This window comes from Grammomys surdaster, unplaced genomic scaffold (genome assembly GCF_004785775.1).
Source record: "Grammomys surdaster isolate TR1022 unplaced genomic scaffold, NIH_TR_1.0 188, whole genome shotgun sequence".
Lineage (NCBI taxonomy): Eukaryota > Metazoa > Chordata > Mammalia > Rodentia > Muridae > Grammomys > Grammomys surdaster.
Window position 1 is genome coordinate 2,770,517 of NW_021604633.1, and position 23,274 is coordinate 2,793,790.

Genomic DNA, 23,274 nt, shown 5'->3' on the forward strand with positions numbered 1-23,274 from the left:
TCAGGGAAATGCAAATCAAAACAACCCTGAGATTCCATCTCACACCAGTCAGAATGGCTAAGATTAAAAACTCAGGTGATAGTAGATGCTGGTGAGGGTGTGGAGAAAGAGGAACACTCCTCCATTGTTGGTGGGACTGCAAGATGGTGCAACCACTTTGGAAATCAGTCTGGCGGTTCCTCAGAAAATTGGACATAGCATTACCTGAGGATCCAGCTATACCACTCCTAGGCATATACCCAGAAGATGCTCGAACATATAACAAGGACATATGCTCAGCTATGTTCATAGCAGCCTTATTTATAATAGCCAGAAGCTGGAAAGAACCCAGATGTCCTTCAACTGAGGACTGGATTCAAAAAATGTGGTATGTTTACACAACAGAGTATTACTCAGCTATTAAAAACAATGAATTTGAGAGGTTCCTAGGTAAATGGATGGAACTAGAAATTATCATCCTGAGTGAAGTAAGCCAATCACAAAAGAACACACATGATATTCACTCACTGATTATTGGATATTAGCCCAGAACCTTGAAATGCCCAAGATGCAACTCACAGGCCACATGAAGATGATAAAGAAGGAATACCAAGTGGGGGTGATTCGGTCCTTCCTAGAAGGAGCAACAAAATACTCAAGGGAGCCAATATGGAGACAAAGTGAGGGACAGAAACTGAAGGAGGGGCCATCTGAAAACCTTTCCACCTGAGTATCCATCCCATGTGCAGTCACCAAAGGTAGATGCTGATGTGGAAGTCAGGAAGTGCATGCTGATAAGAGCCTGATATGGATGTCTCCTCAGAGGCCTTCAAGAGTCTGACATATTCAGAGGCAGATGCTCACAACTAGCCATTGAACTGATCATGGGGTTCTCAATGGAGGAGTTAGAGTGAAGACTGAAGGAGCTGAAAGGGTTTGCGGCACCATGAGGAGAGCAACAATACCAACCAACCACAGCTCCCAGGGTCTAAATCACCAGCCTGGGAGCACTTAGGGAGGGATCCAGAACTTCAGCTGAATATGTAAGAGTGGAGGACCCTGCTAAGCATAGGTGGAAGATGAGATCCTTGACCTCATGAAGGCTGGATGCCCTAGGGGGTGGGAATTTTGAGGGTGGGGAAGTGGGAGTGGGGGGGGTAGGTAGAGGTTACATCCACAGAGAAGGAGGAGAGGAAAGGGGGTAGGGGGTTCCTGGGGGGGGGGGGGATGGGGTAAGGGGACAACATAGGAAATGTAAATAAAACATCCAATAAAAATTTTTAAAAAAAGAAGAAAAGTATTCATATATTATGATCTCATAAGACAATGTGTCCCAGTGTAATGAATTTTGACTGTATTCATTCCTTTCCTCCTCTAGACCCCCTTCTAAAGGTCCTTTCTATTTTCCAGTGGCTCTCCCTCTTTCAGGATTGACCCTCAGCTGTTTCTTCTTAGCTGTTGATGTCACCCGAACTCAGGGGCAAGTGTCTGGGGAGACAGAAAGCACTTTCTCTGACTTTACTCCATGGCCGCTGGGACACTATGATAACCAGCTCTGTTCTTTCTTGAAAGTGGGAACAAGGGAAGCAGCCCACATCTCAGCACCTGGGACATTGCTGCTACAAGGTGCTCAGATGCTGAGATTGTTTCCAATCTTTCACTTAAAAAAGACTGAGAAAGAGTGGGTGTGGGCATGTGGGGAAGCACTTAGCTAGAATCTCCATGGAGTAACAGTTTCATGGGGAGTACCTTTGAGAAGAAAGAACATAGTGGTACCAGGGTTAGTAGTTCTCATCTGTGTCATAGCAGTTAGGATACTTTATCAGAAAACCCACCATTAATTTGAAGTCGGATCTCATAAGGAGCCACAGGTGACTCTGGACTAAAAAGTAAGGTCTAGGTGAGCTTGAGTTATAGCATTAGACCCTGTCTCAAATATATATCAACAACAGCAACAAAACACAAACATTTAAAAAGTAAGACTTCAATACTACTTTTCTTTTTTTTCTTTTCTTTTTTTTTTTTTGATTGGTTTTTCGAGACAGGGTTTCTTTCTCTGTGTAGCCCTGGCTGTCCTGGAACTCACTCTGTAGACCAAGCTAGCCTCGAACTCTCGAACTCAGAAATCCACCTGCCTCTGCCTCCCAAGTGCTGGGATTAAAGGCGTGCACCACCAACGTCTGGCACTACTTTTCTTTACAACAGGGTTGACTGATGCAGAATTCTGATAATTTTTCACACTGTTCAGCTTCACTGTTTGCTTTTCAGAGAGGTAGCCAGATGCTTCATGTGCAGAGAATGAGGAACATTCTCTCTTAGAGATCTTCAGGATTCAAGGAGTTAGAGATACCAGCACACTGATGAGTGTGTAGCACCACAAACAGGATTACTAGATGAACTCAGGCTTCAGACCCTGGAACGTTCTAGAGATTTAAGTGTGTATGTGCACACTCAGGACTGAGCCTGAGGTCTCTAAAATTGCTCACACTCCCCTTGTTTGAACTTGCCCTGTAGCCTCAGCAAGCCTTGGACTTGCTACCCTCCTGCCTCAGCATCCTGAGTACAAGGTAGTGCCATCAGATCTGACTCCTTCTCTTTGAATGTTTGTTCTATTGCCTTTGTAACACAGGGTGGCCTAGAACTCTGATCTTCCTGTCTCCTCAGCCTCTAGGATCATAAGTGCACTACATTGTGGCTGGTGATCTTTCTCTAACTCATAAAACTTCTATCAAATGGAGCAGCTTCTTTGTAAATATGAGGAGGTGGAGGGTTGTTGGCAGGGAGAAAGCCACCCTATGTGACTCTAGAAATTCACTCTAGAAATGAGTATTGGAGATTTCACAGACAACAGATTCACAGGTGCACTCTCAGAAAGCAGCGAAAGGAACTGGCTTGGGGCATCTGCAACTCACACAGGGCACTCTGGGGCCAGATCTCTGGATGCAGATATTCTTCAGAGAAAATTCTTTAATTTCAGGACAGTGCAGAAACTAAATCTCTCCTCTTGCAGACACATTCTACAAATATCTCAGATAATGACATGTGAATTCTCAGTAATGGAAGAAAGGTCTCTACTAATTTTCGTATTTGTACAATTAGATTATAAAGATTTTACAATTCAGCAAGGCACATAGGAAGGTTTAATGAAAGCCTAGCAAATCGTTTATGCCTTTTAAGATCATTTGGAAACTATTGAAATGAAGACATTGTTCTGTCTCTGCTGGAAGTGATAATGAAAATTATCTCACCAAACTCAAGTTTATCTTTTACAGAACGTTAGAAGTCTCCCATGAAGAATATCAATGTGCAATTATAGAAACTTAAATGTGTAATGCACAAAACAGACAAAGAAGTCAGTTTTAGAAAGGGCAGCATTTGTCATAGTTCCCTGGAGAATCAGATCCATGAGGAGAGAGAGCAATTGCATTCAAACTGCAGTCTTCCAGGAAGGTGTACACTGTAGTTGAAGTGTGAAGGCTTGCAAACCAGAAGCAGATAGATCCCAGGGCATAAGAAAGGTGTTCTAGACCAAATACAGAGGATGAGCCTACCTGGTCTAGATTCATTTCTGTAACTGTGACAAAGGCATACAGCAATATAGAGAAGAAAGAGTGTCTCTGGCTAACAGTTCAGGGCACAGTCCATTGCTGCAAGAAAGTCAAGGCAGAAACTTACAGCAGCTGGTTACAGCCATGCTTCAGAGCAGAGAGGATGGACCCTGATCCCTGTTTGCTTGCTTGTTCTCAGTTGACTTTCTACTCAATTATACTGCCCAGGACCTTGCACCTAGGGAAATGAGTTGCTCTCAGTGGGTGGGTCTTCCTATAGCAGTTAACAGTCAATATAGTCCCTAGTCCCATAGGCACCCTTATCTAGATAATTCTCCATTAGGACTCTCTTCCACATGACTCTAGGTTGTATCAGGTTGTCAATAAAAGTCAAGTAGCATTCTATTCTCCCTGTACAGTTTCATCCAGGCCTCAGAGTCTTGGGTGATATGACTTACCTCAGTCAGGACTCTCCATCTGACCAGAACATCTCATCTTCAGAAGCACCCTCACAGACACCACAGGAGGAATACTTCATCAGCTTTCTGTGTGACTCGTGTTCAGGAAGAATACTTTGTCAGCTCTCTGTGTGGTACTTGTGTGAAATTATTCAAGGATGTCTAAGCATTGGATTTCTCTGGGCCACACAGGATAAAGGGGAGTTGTCTTAGGTCACACATTAAATCCAGGTATGTGTAGCCTGCAACTCACATGATACAAGAACTTTTGTTGAGCCATACTTCAGCAAGATTTTGTCATTAACAAAGTTCATATCCCAGAAAACCTCAACTGCAACACAAAGAAAAGAAATAACAAAAAAAAATTTCTTGTAATGTTTAAAGTCACTGTACAATTTTGTTAGGCTGCATTCACAACTACTAAGCGCATGGGGGCTTGGCTGTCCTTGAACTTAACCAAACCTGGATTCTCACAGCCCTTGGTCCTTTCAGCGCTTCAGCATCTGAGTGATCTTCCTCCACCCAACTCCTCTTCACTCCTTCACTGTGACTTTCTCCGTATGCTGAGTAAGCACAGGGTGTTTTAAGCTTTATCAGTAATGATCTTTGCTTTGGAAAGGAGAGCCTCTGCCTCACTATCTGGGTCTATGGCAGCCAGGAGCTTGTTGTCCACACAAATCCTGTGAAGTAAAGTGGATTGGAGATATTATTCCTATCTCCTCTGTGAATGCTGCTGGCCTTACAATCAACACAAATAGCTTCAGTTTCAAATGGTCTTCTCCTTCCAGACATCGGCACAGCCAAGTTCCAGAGGCCACAGGCAAATGGTGAAAATGAGTGGTGTTTGGGGCTCTACCCACACTCTCAGGCAAGCATATAATTCCAGCCTTCAGAGTGCACACAGAGGCATTTAGTGTGTATCCAGAGCCAGGACCTTAGGGACACTGTGTCATCCTAGTTTGCTTAATTTTTTTTGTGGTCTCCTGGACACAATAAAAGGCAAGCACTTCCTGAGAGGTTTCGTTAAGTGGAACATCCACAAGGATTAGTGGGAAGTATATAAAACAAAACCTGAGTACAACTGAAGGTTCCAGCAAGCCCCAGAGTAGCTTTCATCTATTTGCAGTGGCTGAGTTGAACCGTACAAAGTTGAATTGTCTATAAACAGAAATATATACCTTGTATTTATTGCACAATATAAATAATCTATGTGTGTCATCACATATTGCTTAAAAATGGGGCAATGTTCTAAGAAAGGCCATTTTGTCATTTTGCAAACACAATAGGGTGATTTCTTATCACTAAGTGGCATGATCTTATGGGCTCTTTATGTGTAATGCACAGTTGACCTGCATGGTGGTAAATACGATCATGATTGTGACCCTTTGTGGAAACATACTGTGATTGTCCTTCAAGGTGGGAATATGTCTAGCATCTGTCAGCAAAGCTCCATTGTGTGGGTTGTTATTCACTTATCTTGATTAGCATCTTTGCAATAATAATTTTAAATATTTAAAAAATCATACTTGAATGAAAATCTTATGTATTTTGGTGGCGATAAATACAAATTCCTAGATAAAAAAAAAAAAAAGGGTTCCAAGAACTCATTATCAAAGCAATTCAAATCAGAATCAACTTGAACAAGGCAGAGATGTACTCAGTGTGGTTTGCCATGGGGAGTGCTGGATACAGCTTTATAGAGCACCTGAAGCTGAGGCCTCATGACTCTCAGATAAGAGACAATAGTAGCCATGGCTGGAGATGGATGACTCCACAAATTTTAGAGTTTAGGAATTAATAATTGTGAACTATGTGTCTTCAGTGATTCCTTACTTTTATAGAAACCCACAACTTCAATGTACTAATAGTCAGAGAAGTTTTAACCTTTAACCTTTAACCTTTAACAATTCTACTAAATCAGTTCTGATGATGAACTTTGGTTTCGACATAATTGCTAATTACATCTTTAGCAAACTTGACTTGAGGATGAACTATCCTTCCCAGTGTGTTAGGCGCAGAGTGAGCTGACAATCTAAAGCTGACCTTGCCTCTCTGCCTTAGAAGCCAGCCATACAAATGACCACCTGCATTTAAAGATATTAGTTTTTCATGTAGCTACTCAAAGAACAGAATAAACAGTAAGGAGTGCTGGCAACTTTTGTATTCATCTCTTATTACTGAAGTTTCTCTAAACTGCTTTGTCTAAGAGAAAACTTTAGAGCAGAAGACAGAAATGGGGGCTGGGAGGACAGTAACAACGGAGCTGGACTGTGTTTCAGATAAATGTGACTCTTGAATCCTCCCTTCAAAATTCCTAGAGTCTTTCTTCTTCCCAGCTCTCTGTGCACAAGTTAAGCGCCCCTAGGAAACATGTTCCTGGGGTAGTCAAACATGTAGCTCACATGCCAGACAGCTGCTGACATTTCCATTTCTGGACAGGCTGTATTTAAATACCATCTGAAGATGTGAACAGCCACAAAATTTTGCTCCCTGTCTATGTTTAAGACCCAATCAAGGCAGACTTTTTAAAAGCTTGCTATGCTCGCACTTTTAATTTAGCATTAGTGGGACATCTGCGAACCAGCAGAGGCCCTCTCCAAGGGGGAAGGCCCGAGTTTGATTTGCTAGGAGTCTGATGATCAGTTGGAACCACAAATTCTGAGAGAGTCATTAGAGCACTGTGGTGAGCTGTGACAAAGGAGAAGAAAGCTGAGCTACAGTGGAAGGGTCACCAATATTTTCCCTGTCTGGTGAAAAACTCTGGCTACACATTAGGAGGCGTGTTCTCTGGCCTCAGTGAGGAGGCAAGAGAACTTTGCACTGTTGGGGACACCAGGATCCACTGGGACCCATCAGGCTGTGCTGAACTGCCTCCCTACAATCTTCTGTGGCACTTTAAATTTTAATTCTGGATCCCCTATGTCCAGAATTACTTGAGGCATTTTTCTATTTGGTAGAGTACCTTAAGTGAGATCTTGCCTCTTTCCTGTAATGGAGCTTGAATTATCACAGAATTCTTCTCTAGGTTCTTCTCCAAATTCATTTAAAACTTTCAGGGTCAATTTCATTATTTGAAAATCTTAGGCTTTTCTAGTGGACTTTTGTTGATTTGGAGGTGTCTGTGATAAGGCAGAGGGACAACAAGATACCTTGCTTGATAGAGGGACTTGATGACCAGTGCGCCATCTGAGGTAGATGGAGCCGGGTGAAGAAGGCTGAGCTGGGAGGTCCTGAGAAGCCAGAGTCAGAGTGAGGACTCTGAGGGAGTGAAAGAGATAGAACTAATTCAAAGAGCAAGAAAGGTGCTCTCTCTTCACCACAAAAGACTCACTCAGGGCTTGGGATGGAAGAGATTGCTTCTCTAAAATGCTATCACAGTTTTTCTTTGGGGGAATGAAAATATTTAGTTTTGTAAAGACTCAGCAAACTCATATGGCCAACCTAAATGGTAGACTTACCCTTTCTGTCTCCTTGTATATTAGATTTGTGAAATAGCCCATAGGGCTTCCTGATTCTCTTTTCCTGTGCTTGCAAGGACAGGCATGAGCTCTCTGGATGCAATCACAGGAAGCTAAGCTCCCAGCTGTCACTATGAAGTCAGCTAACAAGATAAAAGTCTCTCTGTATTTGAAAAGCATTTAGGTAATTTAGTCCCTAATAGCTTCAGTGTATTTTCTGTTTCAAACATGAAATACATCACATTTTAAAAAATAGAAGAAAGGGAAAATAACTCTGTTTACTGTTCATTCTATTAAACACTGACCAGTCCCTTGATAAACCGAGAAACAAAATTAAAGGAGGAGCCTTTGATGAAGCAGAACAAGGTGTCTGAATAATTATGTTATTTGAGAAACAAATGGAGTAAGGAAGTCAGTATTTAGCAGTGTCACATTTCCTAGTGTAAAATGAAGCAGCCAGAGCCTCTTGGGACAGGAGACCTCTAACCAATCACTGTTCAGAGAGAGTTGCATTCTAAGCTTTGAGTATTCTGCAAGATTTAAGATGCTTAACTTAAGTGTTAACCTATGTTCTAGTGTAGACACTTTCTTTCAGAGTTAAGGACACCTCACAGTAAATAGAAGGACTATACATGTCTATGAATATGTGTTTATATTTCCTCTAGAAATGCCATAGTGTTACATATTCAAAGGGATTACAACATTTTGGTATTGTAATGTCATGTACTCATCTACACACTACACATTCAAGAGCTGCATAATCAAATTACAAAACTTAACAAACCCAGAAGAGTGCTAACATTTAAAATGAGTTTATGAGTTTGTGTTAGGCTATGCTCATAATCATCCTTGTGCAGGCCTGCGGGCTGTAGTTTAGATCTGCCTGAAGTGGATACAAGTGTATTAGTTTAACAGCTGTTCACAGAATACATAGTACTTGGTAGAGACCATGATCTAGCAGAGCTCTGTAAACAGTGATGCCAGAACTGGTTAATTTGAATGGATAAGCATTTACCCAGAGATAGACCAAAGAAAAACAAACAACAATAACAAACAACCCAGATGGTCCAACCACATCAGGGGTTAAGGTACACGTAATATTAGTGAAGAAAGACAATGGAGATTATGATATTCCCACATAGGAAGGTCTGAAGGCAAATGCAGCCCTGAGGCTGAAAGAAGTAGCTGTGGAGTTTATGGCTCTCTCTCTCTCTCTCTCTCTCTCTCTCTCTCTCTCTCTCTCTCTCGCACAGGCACACACACACACACACACATCTGAACCTTTGTGACTTACCAATGAAGGGGGACAATAGGAGAGTCAGAACCTGAGGTACTGCCCCTACTCTGCTGTTACTAATGACAAGGACAACTGACTCTGAGTCTTCCTGGGTCAGGCATTCAGTATCTTGTATAATCAATGCCCCTGTTCTGTGAGCCTGCCTCTGAGTCTGATACAATTACTATCCTGATTATTTTATTTAAAAATTTTTATGCAATATATTTAGATCTTATTTTTCCCCAACACTTCTCAGATTTCCCCCACCTCCTTCACACATCCAATTTCTTGTTCTTTCTCTCTGTAAAACTATCAAAACAGCCCCAGATAAAAAACAAAAGAGCTCCTCACAAAAGTCCATAAATAAATAAATAAATAAATAAATAAATAAAGCATGAGGTTTGTTTTCTGTTGGCCAGCTACTCCTGCACATGGGTCCTGTCCTGGAGTGTAGCTGAAGTACCCTGTGAGAAGATCTAACTCTAAGTGAAGAGACAGGAACTTGGGCAAATCCTCAGAAGTTACGTGTTTTAGACTCACTTCTGCTGGCCACATAACAGAAGCTCATTTCATTCAAGCCCAGAAGCCGTCTTTACCCAGAGACCTGCTCTGAATTGACACTTTAGGTTGAGTGTTCTGTCTGTGGTCTGGCAAAGCACCTTATCAAGTCTCCACTTTGATCTTGGGTCTCATCTGCCCTAGGTATCTGGCTTCTTATCTGCCTTTCCCATAGGCTTTCCTCAAGGTCGGAACTCTTGCCTATACTCAAGCAACTACCAAGTCAATGTCCCAAACAGCTTGTGGAATGAGTGAGCAAGCCAAGAGCTGCAGCAGGCAGTGCATCAGTGGAAATGCACTCAGAAAAGACCAAGATAGGAAGCCCTTTCATTCTGAGTCTACTGTAGCATCCTGAGTTCTGCCATTAGACAAGGTTCACAGTGTTCAGTGAAACATGATAGGTTGGATCTCAGAAAGATTATTCCGGCTGTGTGCAAATGGAATAAAGAAGATGTCAGAGATACCAACTGAGAGCAGATTACAGCTACAAGAATACAGATGCTGAGGCTCTGAACTACGTTGCTGTGATGGCTAATTGTGTGTGTCAACTGCATTGTGCCACTGGTTACCCAGATATTTGCCCAAACATTCTGGGCGTTTCTATGAAATTGTCTATGGGTGAGATGAACATTTAAATCAGTGGACGGAAATAAACAGCTGGCTCTTACTTAGCGGAATGATCCCCTGGGCATCTTCTCTAAGATGTATCATACATTGATAAGATGTAGCATACAACCATGACACAAGTGTTTTCTACCCTGATTTGTAACTGTGACTTGGTTGGAAAGCTCATTATCTAATATAAAACTGTATCCTTAATAGTCATGATTAACTATCTTATATCTTCCCTGTATCCTATTAAGCAACATCCTAAGGACTGACTATCCAATATTCATTGTATATTCACCCCCTTTCTATAGCTAGCATTCTACTTTGTATTAATGACTTCAGAGAAGTCAATCGCTACACCAGCATTTACTATTAATATCTTTTTGGGCCTCTGAGGCAATTATTAATCTTTCTCTGCTGCAGATAAAAAGAGTCTCAGAGATCTGGAAGAGAAGGAAATATTAGCTGCCAAGACATTAAGTAACTTGCTTGGGGCTGTGATTCATTGAGTCTGAAATTCAAAGTCTAAGCGAGCTTCTAGTCTCTTTCTTCACACTCTTTGTAGACAAACAGTTGGTGTTTGGTTTGAATAATTTACTTTTTCCTCAATTGAGGGGACTAAGATTTATCATTTGTTGTGATAATTCAGAAGTGGTGCCTGGTGCTCGACACGGGAAAGTGAAACAGGTAATTGCTGGTCACAGCGCCACAATGACCAACCACAGGGAGCTAAGTACCACATTGACCAAGCACAGGTGGCTAAACACCACACTGACCAATCACAAGTAGCTAAGCACCACACTGACCAAGCACAGGTGGGTAAGCACTACTAGTATTTTCATGTCATTCACCAGCACAATTCATGTTTGTTGATTTAGACAGTTATTCGTTTGTCTCATTTGTGAATGAACATTCACTTTTGGAAACTCCTATTAGCGTCTGATCTGAAGGCAAGCAATGAAGAATGAAGAGAGAAGACTACTGCCTTGTGGTCCTCAGAACAGTGCCTAAGTTGACATGCCTCGGGTGGGGATTCACCTGTCAAACACCCTCCTAGCCTTCCACCTTCCAAGATGTAACAGCAGGAGTTAGTTTTAAGTGGTAATTAGCTATAATGTACAGCTTGATCCTAAACGCCAGTGTTGGTGATTTAATGAAGAAGTATCTGAGTGTCTTGCAGTGCTTAAAATAATCCAGAGATGGAGTGAGCTAAGCTCTGTCATACACATTCATGCAGCACAGACCCTCACTGTCACACTGACTGCTGACATCCAAGGTGGCTCACCAGAGTGGCTAGCCCCTCCTAATTTATTTTCTCAGAGGCATATACATATTCATGACACTCTGCTGTCTGTCTATCACCCAGAAAGGCTCACCCTATCTTAGTATTTCAATTAAGAGAAAATACACACATTTAGGTAACAGAAGATTCAGAGAATCAGAGGCTTCGTTTATTGTTTGTTTGTTCATTTGTTGTTGTTTGCTTGTTTGTTTATTTTGAGTCTTTCATTCTAGAATGAAGCAGCAGTTAGTTACCTGACGTAACAATTATGCTAAACTGTTTATCTGTGGACAGTCACATGTCAGACTCCTGTGGTAAAGCATTCAGGAAAAAATATGTATTGATTCACTTTGGGATTTTGTAGCTCCATACACTTCTGAGTGTTCTATTCTTCTCTGCATTGGACAAACACAGATATTGCAAAATATGAAAGTGAGGACTGAGCAGAAAGCATGCATGTGCCATCTTTCAGTTTGCTAACAAAATCAAGATTTCCCTACCAATCACAAGGGAGTTGCACCCATGTGCTACACCAACCTGTCTTCAGAATATTTCTCTCTAGGAGTTCACAGTGCTTCCTTAGCATGTAGACAAGACAGCATGGCTGTGTTGTACTTGCTCAGGTAGGCAGTAGTCAGCACTGTAGGTGCCCAAAGGAATTTCTCTTTGTTGATAGGAAAGACCACATTTGTGAAGTTGCACAAAGCCAGATGTCTCTTGAATGTGGACACCTACTGTTTCATATGAAGGTTGTAAGTCTCGTCTGTATTCCCTCCCGTGAGGGAAAATAAGTTTAGGCAATGTCAATTATTGTTGAGTAAACGCAGTAAGGTAAGGGATAAGAGCTCAGGTGCATCAGTGTCCTCTGAAAAAGACATGGCATATTAAATAGTGAAAAACCATTACACATTTTTGCCAAGCCTCCACACATCCCTTTTGATCTAACGAGGCTAAGATCAGCTCTGCTGGCAGTATTCATGTCAGGGACACGCTGATTAATTTAATATTCTGATTGGATGAGCGGCAGAGCTTTAACGCCTGTTAACTTTTTGGCAAGTAGCTCTGAGAGGGCGATAATGAGATTAACATCAGGAGACTAGATTTGCTTTTCTGCTGTATTTAATTACTACTTTGACACCACATAGCACTGCTATGGGTTTTCTAGACAGCACCTTATTAATCCATGTTATGTCACACAGAGGAGCCTACTTTGAAAAACCTGTGGAAAAATGGGGTCTTTGTGCCCTGTCCTCTGCAAGAAGGGGAGACATGGGTAAAGCTGGTGCAGTCAGCAGGAAGTGCTTGACGGTCATTTGGACTTCTAACCAGTTCTTTGGTATTATGTAACACAGTGCTGAAACCTGATGGTGTATTATCCACAAAACAGTTTCATACTTACCACATCAGCAGATGATTCCCTAGAACATTTTAAATGTGATATGTCTTACTTATCTTAAGGAAGAATGTACTAGAGTGTAGATGGAGAGGCTGGCCCAATCTCACCCAGACTTGTTCTCTTGCACTTAACTTTGAGTTTCCACGGTATATATGAAGTCTCTTGTATGCTCTGCCGTCAGGGATTAGATGGTGAAGGGAGTCAAAAGGAGGGGTACAATAGACAAACCACTCTGTGTGAAGAGCTATGTGGTTCCATGTGTGTAAAATGGAAATATTTCATGAAGAATTAGAAGACATGCCTGAACTAAAACTGAAGGAAGCCAAAGTGAGCTGTCCAAAAATGTGACTGTACAGCTCATAGCTATGACCTGTCTAACAGGCACCTGTATATGGGCAGTTCTTTATTGCCCATGGTTAAAATTCTAGAAGAGATCACTGTTGAAGGGTGAGCTAACTGTGTTTCTGATGAGAGCCATTTTCCCACAGACAGGAGGGCCTATTCTCTGTACTCTCCATGATGAAGGGTACCCTGGATGTCTTTTTAAGTGCTTTGATTTCATGCAGGAAGTGTCCTTGTGACTGAAAGCTTCTACCTCTTATTGCAACTGAGGTTCTTTTCAGCATAGGAATTTTGAGAGACACAAAAGTTAGATCCTAGAAAGGATCACTAATCTAGGAACTGTCTTCAGTATCTTCCTAATTTAAACTAAATATTCCTTAAACTCTTTCTACATTAGTATTCAATAACTCTACATTCTGAGATTTTGTTTATGTTTATAAATAAGTACAAAATACATATAAATTAGCAACTTATAGTTTAAGTGATTCTACTAGTTCATTTGTCAACTCTTTAAACTCATCCATACTGTCTTGTTGACATGATACAGTGATTTTTCAATTAGCAACATATTTGAATGGTTTACAGATGTAGACGTTGTATGAGAGAAGGCAGATTGTATAATGGGTTGGCCTAATGCTGCTTGTATTGTAATGCTAAGTGTGGACCTCCAACACCTGGAGTCTGCACATAGCCCTGTGACCCTGCCCCAACTTACTTCTGATTGATGCCAACAGCCAGTAGCTGAGCAGAAGAGACATAGGTGGGGTTTAGTTTCCCTGGGCTTGGGGTCAGAGGAAGAAGAGAAGGAGATGAAGGTACAGGAGTGGAGAAAGGGGAAGCAGACATGGGTTAAGAGTCAGGAGAGTATGTCCCTGAGGGTTGCCCAATTGGAGCTAAGAACAGCCCAGATAAAACATAGTAAGTAATAACTCAAGGTTATCAATAGGAAAAGAGATTCTAACAATGTGGAGGGTAGGCAGCTGCCAGCTTTTGTGCTGCTTAAGGCTTATTATAAATATAAAGGTAATGTGTGTGTGTTTTATCTGGGAACTCAAAAATAAAAGGCAGGGTAGAACCTTTGGGCTAGGAATTAAATAATTTCTACGACAAGATTGAAACCTTATAACTGCTCTAAACATAGATACATATCTATGTATCTATATAGCCACTAATGCATCTACCCACCCAAACTTCTACTCACTCACCCCTCTAGTCAACTACCCATTTATTCATCCACCCACATAGCCATTCAGTCATCTCCCCACCTATTCTTGTATATACACATCTGTCCATCTATATGCCTATTAATTCTCCAATCTACTTTTAAGTAACCTACACATTCATTTGTCCATTTACGTAATCAACTCTTCATCTACCAGTTCATCTGTACATTTACTGGTGAGTGCATCTGTCCATCATCTATCCATGCATCCATCAATCCATCAATCATCTGTCTATCTATCATCCATTAGTTCATCAGTCCATCTGCACAATAAATCAGTCCTATTATGCATATGTCATGTAATGTAGAAGTTCTAAAATCTATGGTCCCTTCTGACAAGATGCTGGCATTGCACAGTACTTTTTAAAAAGTAAACACCACTGTTAACACTCCAAATAAATTAGCCTCTCACAAAAATATCACACCACTGTTTACTCATTTACTAACATTTATTTGAATATATTATGTGTTATTTGAAGGAAGACATAAATTTAATCAAATTAAAAGTTCTTATTAAAGTATCACATAAGGGCTTTGCATACACGAGACAATGTTGGACTATGTCACTGACTGTTCTTTCTTTTCATAGAAAAATAATGTTATGTTTCCTTGGAATGAATTGAGAGTGAAAACGCTCGTGAAAACATTTTGTACAACTCTTGTAATTCCCAAAGTATTTAAGTGATGTTTTCTTCAGTGTATCTATGTTGTCATTTTAACCCATAAAAGTGCTACCAATTTCACACCTAAGGCATTCATTGTTGTTTTGCAAGTGAAATCTGATTCTGCATTGGTAAATTGCCATGGAAACAGCATGAGAGTTGGCCAGGTGCCTGTTAGGGGGAAGTGTATAAGTGACATTCCCCTGGTGGCTCACAAGGGAGAAGGCACCAAGAGGGACGATTCTCTACAAGCAGGTCTAGTGAGGTCTCTGCCTGGCTTTTTCTAGGGGAACAGAATGGCTTAGCTCCTTTCTTAGGAGGTGTGATGGTCAGTCAAATTTACCTAACTTCAAGGGCTATTTCTTTAGATAATTACTACTGAGAGTTCCAGGTTGTCATTTCAAAGACGTAGCATTATAAAAGAACAATTAGATCACAGCATGAATGGAACCAACTCACATTTCACAGAATAGTTTACTTTGGGCATTTTAACTGCCTACTGTTATCTCCATAGACATAGGTGTCCAAGTCACAGGTGTTTCTCATACCTCTGATAGACTGTGTCCTGGAAAGCCCATTCTCCTTTCTGGTGCCACAAAGTCAGAAGTAGGGCTATATGGAGAAGTTTCACAGGATCTTAGCAGCGTGGCTACCGTGATGGGCCATTACTAGAGAACAGATGGTAAGGGCTCCTGATTGAGTCTTTATAGTTCTGGAGATTGTCCTGGGACACAGGATTGTCTATGTTCTCATAGGCTCTAAAGTCCAATGGCTGGAAGTGGGGGAAACAGTTTTTGCACTGGATATTTTGTACCAATGCAATAATATTTAGTAGTTAGAACATCCTAAATAGATTAGACTTTTCAGGGGCATGTGAGTGTCCTGCCACTTAAGATGCTTAGAAGTTTAGAGTCAGAACATAAACAATATGCATACACTGTGCATCTGTTTGATTTGTTGGATGTGTGTTTGTATGTGTGTGTGTGTGACAGAGATGTTCATGTATGTGCACAAAATTGCAATTCAATGACTGTTTTCTCAGATCCTTGCAACATGAGCAACTATGATACTTTTTGTGGGTAGATATTATTTCTCCACATTCTGCAGTGAAGTTATGAATTTAATCTCACCTCAGTTTGCCTTATGTTGTTATTTTTTAACAGTGATTGAGTACTAATGGGAAGAGCACAGTCTTGAATTTAAGAGAGCTGGACTGAACATTGTCACGTAGCACGAGTGTGATTTGGAGACAATTGAACCGTCTTTACCATGTAATACTCTGCATCGATGAAAGAGGAAGCAAAGATAACCCCAGTCAGAATCATTTCTTTATTTCTATGCTGTGATCACATAGTCCACTCACAAAAGATCCTCTAAATTTTACACATTTATTTTCGTGTACAAACTCTGTGGAAGACTCCTTACTTGGAATCACAATGAAGCCCTCTCAAGGAAGGCCACACAGGGATGGGTGTAAAGCTTGTTACTGCATGTTGTCTGCACTCAGAGGCCAGCCTTTTCTCAAGGCAAAGACCCTTGTTAAGTAATGAAGAATGAAACAACCCTGATGCCTACTCAAATAGAAGATCCTATTATCATTCACAGAGCACAAAAGAGAATTACATTTGGTCTACCTTCCTGTGATGTGAAGTCCTATGCTGTGGATTTACATTACCAGCCTGGTTCTTCAGGCCTGGTTACTTCACTACACATTTGCCTGCCAACTGTACTCACTTCTTCCTGATATCTGCCTTTACCCGAGTTATGAAGACTTCTGGATATTAAATTGCAGGGAGTTCAAATTTGCTGTCAGGTACTTAGGTTAATTGTGACAATTTGCATGCATTAGTCCATGCATATGGGATCCATGCTTTGTAGACTTGGTGTAAGATAACTAAAGGACCTGAATCACTACTCTCTTGGACTGTTTGTGTTGTGCTAGGTAGGCTGAAAATAATTCAGGCATCATCTCTCCGTCAGATAGTGGGCATCTGTCAAGCTCCCTACCCTACTAGTATTTGGCATTCTGTGTACTCATACCCTTTACAATTCATAGGCTAACTGAGTGCATTGCAACTTTGCTGTTTCCTTTTTATAAATAAAAAGATTTATTAAAGGACAGATAAGTTACCCTTTGCTTCTGGCAGTTCAAGTTCGTATTTTCTTCTCTGGTGTTGCTTCAGTCACTGCTCAGTTCTTTTGCTATAGGATGGACTCAGAAATGCACGTGTCACATCAGACATCTTGATGCTCTGACTCAGTATGACTCAGTCCCAAGTACTGTGGACCTGCATGAGAGGATCTGGGAGATGGTTCCACATCTTCACCTTTGACAAGCTTCAAAGTTCTTGAGAATGAACATTTGTGCCTTTCTAAGGAAGGGATTTTATAGCTAAATAGTTCTACTCTTTCAGATTTCTCCTGATTTGATTTAAATTAATTTGTTTTACTTTTAAAGTAAGTTTTTATTAAAGATTTCTTTTATTCCCCTCCCTCTTTCTTGCCCGTGTGTGTGTGTGTGTGTGTGTGTGTGTGTGTATGGGTGTGGGTGTGTGTGTATGTGTGTGTTTATACACATAATATGAGTGTAGGTACTAAAAAAAGCCATAAGAGAACTTCAGATTCCCTGGAAATAAAGTTACACACTGTTGTGCTAGGAACTGAACCCTAGACCTCTCTTAGAACAGCAAGAGTCACTTAATCTAGAGAGCTGTCTCTCCAAGTCCTTGTTTTAATTTTTGTTGCAATATTTGAAGGTTCTATCATACATACATGATTTGTGGAGAGGTGTTTGGTCCATTCACTGACAGCACTCAAAGCTGTCGCTCTATCAACCCATGTCTACTTTCTGAAGAAATCTTAGATGAGTGTTACAATTCACTAAGGATCAAAACCCTCACATAACTTCCATTTGGTTTCAAGAAAAAAGAGAAGAACATTCTGAAATGACTTTGATAAGAGTGAATTAAAAATGAGACAGGGTCAGTTGAAAGTGTCCTTGTGAGTCATTGTGCATGATGATGAGTTTTCCTGTGTGACTTATCAGCAGAACAGGGTGACTATGGTACTCACAGGTAGCGTTCTTGTAAGTAACATCCAAGAAAATCAAGGAGAAGCCTTTACTAGGCTTATGGTTTCTGGGGTGGCAGCTCACCATTGTTTGCAGCTCTATTGTTTCCAAGATGCAGTGAGAAGAGAATCACAATACTAGCACAGATGAGAACAAATTTCCCCCCTCACTATGGCAAGAATAGGCCAGGAATATGACCTACATTTTTAGAGCACGTTACTATTAATATGATTTCCCCTATGCTGCTTAGTTTTAACTGACAACACAATCTGAACCCAATCACCTGGGAATAATGTTTTGGTGAGGAATTATCTAGATCATTCTGGGCTGTGGGCATGCCTGTGGGAAATTGTCTTGATTACTTAATGATGTAGGAAGACCCAGTACACTGTGGGTGGCATCATTCCCTTTGCTAGGCCATAGACAATATGAAAAAGAAAAGAGCTAGCAAACAAATAGACAGTGTAAGTACATTTATTTCTCTTTGCTTTTGACTCTTGATATGATGTGACTACCAGCTTCAAGCTTATGCTACTTTCACTTCTGCGATGGTGGACTATAAAATAGAGTTGTAAGAAAAATAAACGTCTTTTCCTTATGTTACTTTTTACCAAGATATTTTCAGCAACAGAATTAGAACTAAATTAGTCCACAACTAGACCTCCTCTTCCTGCCCTTGCTATTTATTTAACATTAGAATCCATGTTTGGATTAATCCATTTGTGACCTTAAGACCTTCAAGTTTCAAGCATTTTCCTGGAGTCCCATATCTGCTTCATGTTCAAATCAGGGACAATCAGGGCTGCTTCAGGAGACAGCCTTTTGTACACGTGGATTTATTTCGTGAAAAAGATAAGTTTGGGTATTCACTTTAATAAATATGCATTTATTTCATAAATTGACATATACTTAATTTCATGGCTTAACTTCAATACTGGTAAGAATAAGATACAGTTGCTGAGTTCAAGGAACCATGGAGCAGGCAAGCTCATAACTAAGAAGCTCTCAGAATGCCAACATTGTTTCAACAAGCTTTGTACAAAGGAGGCTCTGAACAGTGGAGGAAGCACCTTGCTTAGAATGTGTTTAGGGCAAGATTCTCCAAGGCCGTCTCTCAAAGGGCAGGCATGGCTAGAAATTCCTCCCAGTCAGCAAAAGCAGTGTGCTGGCCACTCCTACCCTGGTTTTGGCCTTGGGTTTACTTTTCTTTTACACTTTTCCTTTGCCACCCTTCCCCATTGCTTATGATAATCACTTCTTATAACCCTGATTCTATCTTTCCTGTTGCTTTTGCTAACTCTGAACCTGAGGTTAAAAATACCCAGCACACAGAACACAGAGAGAAGAGATTCCTCTTGCCCTTCTGCCCGCCCTTCCTTCCTTCCTTCCTTCCTTCCTTCCTTCCTTCCTTCCTTCCTTCCTTCCTTCCTTCCTTCTCTGAGTGATCTTCAGTGGGTGGCTGTAGGAGCTGAGACACTCTGGCTGGCTCTCAGTCCTCTATATCTTCCTGAATTCAACGCGGACATTTAGCTTCTGGTTTTATGATAGTGTGAAGGTCTCCCAGGCTTGCCTGCTGACCTAGAAGCCTCTTGACCTCAACCTCAGTCTTCTTCACTGGCCAGTGCTTATTCTTCTGACAAAAGCTGCAGGATAGGAATGCAAGTCTAGGCATATCCTCTGATGCTAAACCTCTTCAAGAGATCTCATTGCCTTCAGAATTAATTGTTAACCCTTGACAGCAGCTATGAGCTCATTCCCAATCCAGCTACGGCTCCCTCTGCTGCTCCATTTAACCTTTTCCTTCCCTCTCACCTCTGCCTTCTGCCTCAGAGGGACACATTCCAGCACTCCTTAGGATCCTCATACCAGCTCTGTTCACAAAGTTCTATTTCCCCTCCACATACCAGCCATCCTTTCCCATCAGTTTTTTTTTTTTTGGGGGGGACTTTATTAGACTACTTAGAATAGGGCAAACCTCCTCTGAGAATGTACAGAAGCTCAAACAAGGAAAACTAAATTAGGCGTATATTAAATTTCTCTAGGTCCAAGGGTCTGTGTGGTTTGATGCTTTGTTTCCCACAGAACATAGATGAGTAGGTGGAAGGAAATACAGAAGGAGTAGAAGCAAGGAAGGCAAGAAAAGAGGCAGGGGAAGGCAGGCTAAGAAAAATGGAAACATAGAAATTAGTATCTCAACATGATCATTAAATAATGGCTAGGCTAAGACAACAGAGTCAAGAGTTAACACTTTAAAATCAAAATAACAGTAAGAGAAACATGAGAAAACATTTCCATAGAATAAGCTTTCATGCAGAAGAAAGACTTCGGCTCTAATCTCTGTGTGGAGCAAATGAGCTATGTTGAGAAAGTTGTGTGTTCTGGGTCTAAGTCTCTTCCACAGCAGAAGGATGAGTTCACACAAAACTATTCATAAATAATGAAACTCAAAATTCTATGAGTCCAACAGTGTGTGACACGACCTATGTGGGTGAGAAGGAGATGAAAGAAAGCTCAGTGACAAAAGAAGGGAGCTTGCAGAGACATGAAACAGCAACAGTGGACAGTCAGCATGTGATGAACCCAGTAAATAAAATATTTACATATTTTAAGTACAGATAATAGAAACCTGAGTGTCCTTCATATTCCCTGGTAGTGGGACAAGGCTTGGTACTTTGTGAAAGACTGAGATGTTGGATCCCATCAGGAATGGGAGGACCTCAAAGATCCCCCCTTTTTCAGGAGAACTGTTGGCAACTAACAGCATCCAAGCAAGGGAGAAACACGTCGTCCAATAGCATACATGCCACTCAATCCAGTGGGATACAGTTGCAGATGGACACAACACAGTTTAGAACTGCTCAAGGGAAGAGTGGAGACTAAACAGCTCCACATCTACTGTCCACTTGTTGGAAGTCATATAAGGCACTAGTACTATAGCCATGAGTCCTGTGGGTGTTTTTAGCAAATAGACTTGGTTTAGATACTCAATGTTATTTCAGCGTCCTCCCTCACATTGGAACATACAATGGAGACCACAGATATTGGAAACATTAGAATTGTGGGGTGTCTTCCAAGTACAGTGACATATGTGGACTGGACTTGGCCTGAGCCCACAAGACAAGCTGTGTGTGCTGAAGCTAGCAGAGAGGTAGGCTATGCAAGGCCTTTGGAACTCACACAAGCATGAGTGAGCTCCAGACACAGTACACTGTTGTTACATCTTATCAGAAAGTGGTTGGCTGCTCTCAAAGCATTCATGCTACTGTTAAATCCATGGGCATATCTTGCCAGCCAAGCCCTCACAAGGTGTATAGTTGTGTAAGAATACTGATGACATTCCTTTCTCAGCTGAAGATCAGGTAGGAAGCTTCCTGATCAGTACCAGATTTATTTTTATCTTCTGACTTAAGAATGTGATGCCTTTAGCATTTGTGTCATAGCATCAAGTTCTGGTGGACAACCAACAGCAATAACAACAGTCAGCGTTGTTTTGGGATTATCTGTGACAACCCTGACAACTTTATGGAAATTCTCTCACTCTTGGCCCAAGGCCTTTTCTTCGGAAACCTATGGTTTCTGGGAAGAGCACTATTGCCTGTGTAGAGTTACTCCAATTAAATATGCACCCACTTTCTCCTGTGGGTGAGGATCTTGTAAAATAATGGTTTCCGTATGGCTTTTTTCAGACACCTTTAGTGTTAGTTATCCTCCTACACACACCTTACCTCTTTTCTACCCTCCTATCCTTCTCCACATTTGAATCTCCTCCTCATTATTCCCTTCTCTCCATTCATATCCATATAATTTACTATCTCTTTCCTTTTCTATGCATATTACTGGGTTCTACTATTCCTCCTCCCTAATACCTTTCTTGTCCTCATCACCATTGGCCCCTTTCTAATTTACTGGCTTCTGCACATCAATTTAAACACAAAAATCTAAAGACTTGATGATAAATTCCACTGTAGTGAGAACATGGGACATTTGTTGTCCTGGATCAGGTTATTTAATTGTGCATGATATTTTCTCTTTTTTAAAAAACAGAATATATCTCTATCTCTATCTCTATCTCTCTATCTATCTTTATTTTTAATGGATATTTTATTTACATTTCAGATGTGATCCCCTTTCCCCACTTCTCTCCCACCCAGGAATCTCCTATCCCATCCCCCCCTCATCCTGCTTCTATGAGGATATGCCCCCCAACAACCCGCCCACTTCCACCTTCTCACCCATGAATTCCCCCATACTGGAGCATCCAGCCTTCACTAGACCAAGGAATTCCTCTTCCACTTATGCCAACAATGCTAACCTCCTCTACATATACAGCTGGAGCCATGGGTCCCTCCCTATGTGCTCCCAGGCTGATTGCTTTAGACCCTGGGAGCTATGGTTGGTTGGTATTGTTGCTCTCCCCATGGAGCCGCAAACCCTTTCAGCTCCTTCAGTCTTCTCTTTAACTCCTCCATTGGGAACCCATGATCAGTTCAATGGTTAGCTGTGAGCATACGCCTCTGTATATGTCAGGCTCTGGCAGGCCTCTAAGGAGACAGCTATATCAGGCTCCTGTCAGCATGTACTTTCTGGCATATACATCAGCATCTACCTTTGGTGACTGCACATGGATGGATACCATCTGGACAGTCTCCAGACAACCCCTCCTTCAGTTTCTGTCCCACACTTTATTTCCATATTTGCTCCCCTGTGTATTTTGTTAGTCCTTCTAAGAAGGACCGAAGCACCCACACTTTGGTCTTCCTTCTTCATGGGCTTCATATGGTCTGTGAGTTGAATCTTGGGTATTGTGAGCTTTTGGGCTAATATTCAATTATCAGTGAGTGAATACCATGTGTGTTCGTGTGTTCTTTTGTGATTGGGTTACCTCACTCAGGATGGTATTTTCTTGTTCTATCCATTTGCCTAAGAATTTCTCAAATTCATTGTTTTTAATAGCTGAGTAATACTCCATTCTGTAAATGTACCACATTTTATGTATCCATTCCTCTATTGAAGGACATCTGGGTTCTTTCCAGCTTCTGGCTATAAATAAGGCTGCTATGGACATAGTGGAACATATATCCTAGTTATATGTTGGAGCATCTTCTGGGTATATTCCCAGGAGTGGTATAGCTGAGTCCTCAAGTAATGCTATGTCAGTTTTTCTGAGGAACTGCCAGACTGATTTCCAAAGTGGTTGCACCAGCTTGCAATCCTACCAACAATGGAGGAGTATTCCTCTTTCTATTCATCCTCACCAGCATCTGCTATCTCTGAGTTTTTGATCATAGCCATTTTGACTGGTGTGAGGTGGAATCTCAGGGTTGTTTTGATTTGCATTTCCCTGATGACTAAGGATGTTGAACATTTCTTTAGGTGTTTCTTGGCCATTCAAGTTTTCTCAGTTGAGAATTCTT